Source organism: Astatotilapia calliptera, chromosome 16, assembly GCF_900246225.1.
Source record: "Astatotilapia calliptera chromosome 16, fAstCal1.2, whole genome shotgun sequence".
Taxonomy (NCBI): Eukaryota; Metazoa; Chordata; class Actinopteri; order Cichliformes; family Cichlidae; genus Astatotilapia; species Astatotilapia calliptera.
In genome coordinates, this window is record NC_039317.1 from 20281183 (window position 1) to 20288985 (window position 7803).

Here is a 7803-nt window from a genome sequence, read left to right on the forward strand (position 1 = left end):
GAAAGTGCAGCGGGCCTATCACATTAAACTCAAACCGAATGCTGTGCCGTACTCACTCAAAACTCCGCGAAGGATTCCTCTGCCTCTAATGGGAAGGGTAAAGGAGGAACTCCAATGAATGGAAGAGCTTGGTGTCATTACCCGAGTTGAGGAACCAACGGATTGGTGTGCCGGCATGGTTGTTGTTCCAAAGAAAAACAGCCCTAGGCTAAGACTTTGCGTAGACTTTACCGGACTAAATGAGTATGTGTGCAGTGAAAAATATGTGCTGCCATCGGTTGAACAAAGTCTAGGAATGCTCGCAGGAGCCAAAGTGTTTAGCAAACTGGATGCCAACATGGGCTTCTGGCAGATTCCCCTGTCCGATGAGTCTGCCAAACTCACCACCTTCATCACACCCTTTGGGCGGTTCCACTTTAACCGCCTACCGTTTGGGATCAACTCAGCGCCCGAACACTTTCAGCGCATGATGGCGGAGGTCATCGAGGGTCTCGAAGGAGTGGTGTGTCACATTAACGATGTGTTGGTGTGGGGACGTAACCATCAGGAGCATGATTCCCGTCGCCATGCTACACTGCAAAGACTGGAAAAAGCAGGCATAACGCTGAATGTTGAAAAATGCGAGCTCTCCCAGAGCAAGGTTGCTTTCTTGGGTCACATCATAGCGGATACAGGTATCAGTCCTGACCCGAAGAAAACGGAGGCAATTACAGAAATGACAGAGCCAACTAATGTGTCAGAGTTGCACAGTTTTCTGGGCATGGTGAATCAAGTGGGCAAGTTCATCCCCCATTTAGCTGAAAAAGACAAAGCCCTGCGAGATCTTCTTTCCAAAAAGAACGCATGGTATTGGGGAACTGACCAAGCGAGAGCTTTCAAAACATTACGAGATGCCCTGACCTCACCCCCAGTGCTCGCAATGTATGACCCCAACAGAGACAATAAAGTATCAGCAGATGCTTCATCCTATGGTCTCGGAGGTGTTCTTTTGCAGCTGTGGGAAGAAGGATGGCGACCAGTAGCGTATGCATCGAGGTCCCTTTCTCCTACTGAACCACGATACGCACAAGTGGAAAAAGAGGCACTGGCATCAACATGGGCGTGTGAGTGTTTTCGTGATTTCCTGATTGGTAAACATTTTTGTCTTGAAACGGACCACAAACCTCTCGTTTCCTTACTGGGAGGACAAGCTCTGGATCTCTTGCCACCCAGGATCCAGCGATTCAGAATGAGACTCATGCGTTACTCGTACACTGTGCAGTACGCCCCAGGGAAATCGCTCTGGACAGCAGATACTTTGTCCCGCTCACCTCAGAAAAAAACCAATGAACCTGTCAGACAAAGAGCTAATGGAAAGCACAGACATATATGTGGACAGTATTGTAGCAAACATGCCTGTCAGTTCATCATATATGCAAACACTGAAGGAACAACTGAAAAGCGACAGTGTGTGTGCTCGCGTCATGGACATGTGCACCGAAGGCTGGCCAGAACATGCAAAACAAGAGCCTTTACTGCGAAATTACTGGCCTGACCGAGCCACGCTCACTGTTGAAGACAGCCTTTTGTTAAAAGACACACGGCTTATCATTCCTTCAGCAATGAGAAACGAGGTGCTGGAAAAACTACACGAAGGACACCAAGGTGTTGTAAAATGTAAAGCTCGTGCACACCAAACAGTGTGGTGGCCCGGGCTGAGTCAACAAATCTCTGAGATTGTGCTCAAGGGCAAAACGTGTATTCAAGAAAGACACAATAACAGTGAGCCACTCATGCCAACAGAATACCCTGCCCACCCATGGCAGAGAGTGGGCACAGATCTTTTCGAGCTGGGAGGGAAAACTTACCTTATCGCTGTTGACTATCACTCTAGATTTGTTGAGATTGCTTTGTTAAACAGGACAAAATCAAACGACGTCATTACTCACCTGAAATCTTTCTTTGCCCGTCATGGCATCCCAGAGGTCCTCATGTCTGATAATGGGCCACAGTATTCAGGTCAAATCTTTACAGACTTTGCAGCAGCATACGGCTTTAAACACATCACAAGCAGTCCCAAGTTTCCGCAAAGTAATGGAGAAGCAGAACGTGCTGTGCAGACTGTAAAAAATCTTCTGAAAAAAGCAGCTGATCCTTATCTAGCTCTTCTTGCCTATAGAGCTACACCACTGCAGTCCGGATACAGCCCTGCAGAGCTTTTAATGGGCAGACGTCTGCGAACCACACTGCCGATGCTTCCATCGCAGCTGGAGCCTACACTGCCGGACAACGCACTGCTCACTCAAAAGGAAAGGGAGAAGAGGATGATGGAGATGGCAAACTTCAACAGGCGCCACCGCGCAAAACCTTTATGCAGCCTGTCCCCAGGAGAGCAAGTTTGGGCGACTGATGTCAAAACTACAGGCACTCTTATCCAAAATCACTCTACACCCCGATCATAAACAGTGGAGTTACCACAAGGGACTGTGAGGCGTAATCGTGTGTATTTGATTCCTTTAAGTTCACCTGTGCATGAACCTGCTAATGTGCCTGTGTTGCAGAAGCCTCAAACACCCAGTGTGATCCCTGCTACACCTGTTAACACTGATGTGGTCAGAACCAAGTCAGGGAGGCCAATAGTCAAACCTAAAAAGTTAGATCTGTAAGAGAAAAAAAAAAAAAAAAAAAGGTTGTTGTTATATAACTGTGTTATAATGGTTTTGTAGAGCACAGTAAAATAAATCTAAAGAGAGTTGTCAAAAAAAGAAAAGAAAAAGAAAAGGTTAAAAATGTAATGCAGATTGTTTGCCAGATGTTCTTGTATGGCTTTGAAAAAGAGAAAAAAAAAAGAATCAAGAGGTAGTCTGGTTGGAAGTTCTGTCCTGAGAAAAGTAATATTCTGTTTTTGTTTAAAAGGCGAGATGTGGTGTATTCATAATTGTCTCTGGTACTTTTATTATGAGTATTATACTGTAAGAGCAACAGGCTGGACTCTGCTTCTGCTCCTGTGCAGAGCTGATTATTAAATATGTGCAAACAGCAGCATGTTTTCTGTCGCTTTCCACATGTGGAAGGACATTAACGCCAACTTTTAAAAACCTTCAGTAACCCCTCATTAGTCAATAGCTATGGATTAAATAGCAAAGCCCGATACTTATGTACTGAAACCAACTACTTCCGCTTGTCAGCTTAAGTTAAAATGTTACATTTTTCATCTGATTGTGGTGTATTCATAATTGTCTCTGGTACATTTGTTGTATGGGCAGTATGTGTTCATTGTTTGATTGTGTAATTACGTGTTACGCACTGGCAATGCATGCCGGGGGAATGGTAATACAGGAAGTAAAAGAGATGGTCTTACTGCACGCAGTGGTCCCGCGTACTTATTCAGATTCAGAGTAAGAATCACACGCTGATTTTTTTTTATAGCATTTTTTTTACTGAGTTTGATACAAATATTCAGGTTAAACTGTCCGAATTATTTTTAATGAGTTATGTTCACAAAGTCACATGTGCAGTACTCTGTACAGCTTGCATCCTTTAGGACAGCGGTCCCCAACCCCCGGGCCTCGGACCGGTACCGGTCCGTGAGCCGTTTGGTACCGGGCCGCGAGAGTTGAGGCTCAGGTGTGAAATGTATGGTTTTCAGGGTTTTTATGGGTTTTCAGCGTTATTTTGTTATCGTTTTTATCGTTAACTTGGTTTTCCTGGGTCTTTTGTGTGTTATGAATAAATCTTTTTTTCGGTACCGGTATTGGTTTTATTTTGTTGTATTTATCCGCGACACCTTAAAAGGTCGGTCCGTGAAAATATTGTCGGGCATAAACTGGTCCGTGGCGCAAAAAAGGTTGGAGACCGCTGCTTTAGGACAAATAACTTGAAACATTAATATTTCTTGTTCAATACTGAGCTGATAACACCTCCGTATGTTGTGACCAGGATGCAGCAGCAGACTGAACCTCGACTGAAACCTGCTCCATCATCTCATCTTTGCAGATGTCCATTTATAAAGCATCAACAACTCAAAGGTAAACATGATATTAGAAAATGTGTTAGTATATAAGGCCTTTAAAACAAATTAAAAATAAACAGCTGTCGGCAGAACTGTAGGACTGAACAACTTCAGATCCCGAGTGTGTGAGGACAGAGAAGGATCAGCTCTATTTCAGATTTGAGATAAACTTTATATTTCAGTGTTACACCCCGGCCTAGGCAACCGGCGTGCAACTTCCACAAAAATAATCCCAAGACGAGATTTAAAGCAAGATACGACATTTATTTACATCACCAAACACAAGGCGCCAAACTATTTACAACGGGGGGATCGCGACCATGACATACACAGGGCTTAAATACATAGAAGGAGCAATTAGGGAATGGACCACAGGAGGGATACACGGCTGGGGCAAATAAGACCTGACGAGACAAGGAAACGTAAACTGAACACTAAGATAACACAGAATTTCAAAGTAAAACAGGAAACACATAACAGTCACGCCAAAACAAAAAGCCTAAAACAATACACTGCCAACGCCGAACCGTAACATTCAGTTTGTGATGATTCTGTTCTGTTTGTGATTACAGGAGCCATCCTCAGATTCAGACCTCAGCACCACCCAGTGACAGCAGACAGATCATCCTATGTCTTCAATCTTTGTAGTAACTCCAAAATTAACTGAAGAAAACAGTACAAAGGTTAAAGTACCACATGTGCTGTCAGTGAAAGCTGCAGCTGTTTTATTGATAAATTTAAAGACAAAAAGTCAAAAGGATTAATCACCCCTGTAACTGTGTCACTATACATCAGCATTAACAGTACCTCAGTTTGGTGTTTCAGAAAACTGCTGATCTCAGACCTGCACAACTTCTGTTTTAAACACTGAATGTACTCAGCTACATGAAGAGCACATGATGTTTTCTCTGACATAATTAAATAAAACCTGATTAAAGTCAAAGGTTATTACTTGTATTTGAACTAAAAACTTGATCTGGAATTTTTTCCCTGTTTTTTGACAATAGTGTGTTATTTATCATAAAGTAATTCAGAGTCATTCATACCAGAGTAACCAGAGAGCACAACATATATTTAACTTTCTACAGGACTTAAAGATATGATATTATGTCAAAGTCCAGACCCTCTGAGGATTATCGGAGTACTTCTAACATTACACAAAGCAAAGGTCTCCATCAGTGTTCATGAAATGCTGGGTTTATCCTTCTTGTGAGGGAGCTGCTGGTGAAGATCACGAGCCCTGCTTGATCCTGGCGACGAGTTTCAGTCTTCCTGGTGTTTCTGAAATGATTCCTCTCACTGTGGGTCAACAGAACATCTGGCACAGGACAGCTGTAATGAAAGAAATTGAAGAAGTTTTGGAAAAAAAAAAAAAAATCTTGGAAATGCCCTATATGCCGTATATGTGAGAAGCAGATTTTGTATTTACTTTTCTTTTGCCAATCAAGATAACTAGAAGTATAATTTTCACCATACAATTACTAACCTTGTCATCTCCTGCACTGTCTGTTTTGGGCTCTGGGCTTGTCCTTCCCAGCACTCATGAGACTGCTTTGATGCACTGTGGTATGAGGTGCTAACCTGTTGACAGTGTTGGGAAGGTTAATTTTAAAATGTATTCAGCCAAAGATTATAGAAGTAATGTATTCTGAATACTTTACAACTACATGAATGTACTATTGCTGTGTGATTTATTACTATTACTGAAGGCTACTCGCCATACCAATACCAACTAGATGTTAAAATCTTAATATAAATGAGTAACAGTAGGGTGGACATTAGGTAAGGCTGCACTTTTTGCAGCGATCTCGTGTAGAAAACTATTCAGCGCATATATAAAACAGGTCCGCGGCTCCGAACCGTAGTAAAGGGACCTCTGGCTAATATGTCAGGTCCGTGTCGGGCTCCTAGCTGAAAACTAGCTTTACTTTGTTGTCTGGGTCAAGTTTGCTAGCGAGAGACAGAGAGAGGCGTTGAAAGGCTGCTTATTGTTTCGGACCAAAACACGAACACGATGTACAGTCGAGTCTTAACAGCTTACTTACAGCTGGGCTCGTCAGACACTCTTTTTGGCTGCAGTGGTTATTATTATATTTACATGCTTCCAGCTCCCGTTTCTGCTCCGTAACAGCTCGTACTTTTCCTTTTTCTCCCTCCCTCGCTCACAGACACATAACGGGTATGGCAGTCCATTCTCCCTGCAGCACGGACTACACTGCCCATGAGGCTACATTGTTTAGGGCGATGCCTGTAACACTCTGCTATTGCCTTCATATTAAATCATTGTGTATAATAATTTTTAGAGGCTCTTATTGCGAGTTTTGTTTGGGTTTCCACCAGCGTGGAATTACCAAAAATAGAGAGACCATAGCCTAACATATGAAACAGGAAAATACCGCCATGTAATCCATTTATTTCAACAAACTAACTGTATTCTCAATATCACCTATTGAACAGTAACTGTAACGGATACATTTACTCATATTTTGTATTTTAAATACGTGCATCCAACACTGCCTGTTGATGAGATCTTGGGCCATTCAACACCGGCCTCCAACTCCTAAAGAGACACGGGTGTCCCTAAATTTAGCAAATATTAGCTTCAGGGTAGCTTGCTACGATGAATAGGCTAATACCAGCATTTTACCACAACTTCACCATACCTAGCTAAAAAAAACTAAACTAATGTCCAGTCCAGTGGGACAGCAAGGAAAGATGACAAAAAAATTATTACTTACTTGCGGTTTGGAGGGTCAAGCTGAAATTGAAGCAGGCATTGAAAGACTTGAAGAGAGAAAGATGGCAGCTTGGTCAGCACTAGTGGCCTCTATAATGTATGCAAATACATGCGGGCCGGAATCCCCCCCAGCGCGCACCCGGACGCCAAACCAGTGCCAGCAGAGTGACACTGAAAAATGGATTGAAACCGAAAAAAAAATTGTAAGCGAAAACAGTTTCAATTAATTGTTTTTCACTATCAATTTTTTTTGGTTTCGATACAAGATTTTTCAATACATTTATTTCAGTTACAATATTTTTTTTCAGTTTCGTTTCAAGGTTTCCATGATTCCATAGGCTATGGGCTGTAAATAAAATAGACGTGACAGTTCAGATATTCCATCCATTCACTTCCGCTTATCCTTTTCACGGTCGCGGGGGATGCTGGAGCCTATCCCAGCTGTCATAGGGCGAGAGGCAGGGTACACTCTGGACAGGTCGCCAGTCTGTCGCAGGGCCAACACACAGGGACATACAACCATTCACACCTATGGGCAATTTGGATTAACCAATTAACCCAGAGGTTCCCAAACTTTTTTTGCTAGGCCCCCCTTTGTTTTACAAGAAAAATGATCGAGCCCACCCCCCGCGCGCACGCACGCACGCACACACACATCCTCCAACCACACACATCCATATTTTTCTCCATAGTGGTTTATTTCACACCTCAAACATTTAGTAAACAATTAAGCTAATAAAAGTAATCTGCAATAAATGACAGGTAGTAAGAAAATAAACGACTAACTCTTTTACACTATGTTCACACCTACACGAGTATTTTTGAAAACGCAGCTGTTTCGTCCACACCTAAATGGCGTTTCGAATCACCGAAAACGGAGATTTTTTCAAAACTCCTTTTTTGCATTTATGTGTGTGTGTGTGTCAGGCAATGTCAAAGGTATGTGCCTTTCACGTCAAGCTGTGCGCCACGTTATTGTTTACATGAGATGAATTTGTAGTGAAGTAGATTCTGGGGTAGGATCTCACCTGATGTCCAGGAATGCACCACTAACATCCACACCTTCCCAGTTGAC

At 42.8% G+C, this 7803-nt stretch overlaps 1 pseudogene; it reads right to left on the reverse strand.

Moving 5' to 3' along the window:
- Positions 1-7803, reverse strand: part of LOC113008443 (sodium channel protein type 2 subunit alpha-like) — a 54296-nt pseudogene extending 46493 nt beyond the window's left edge.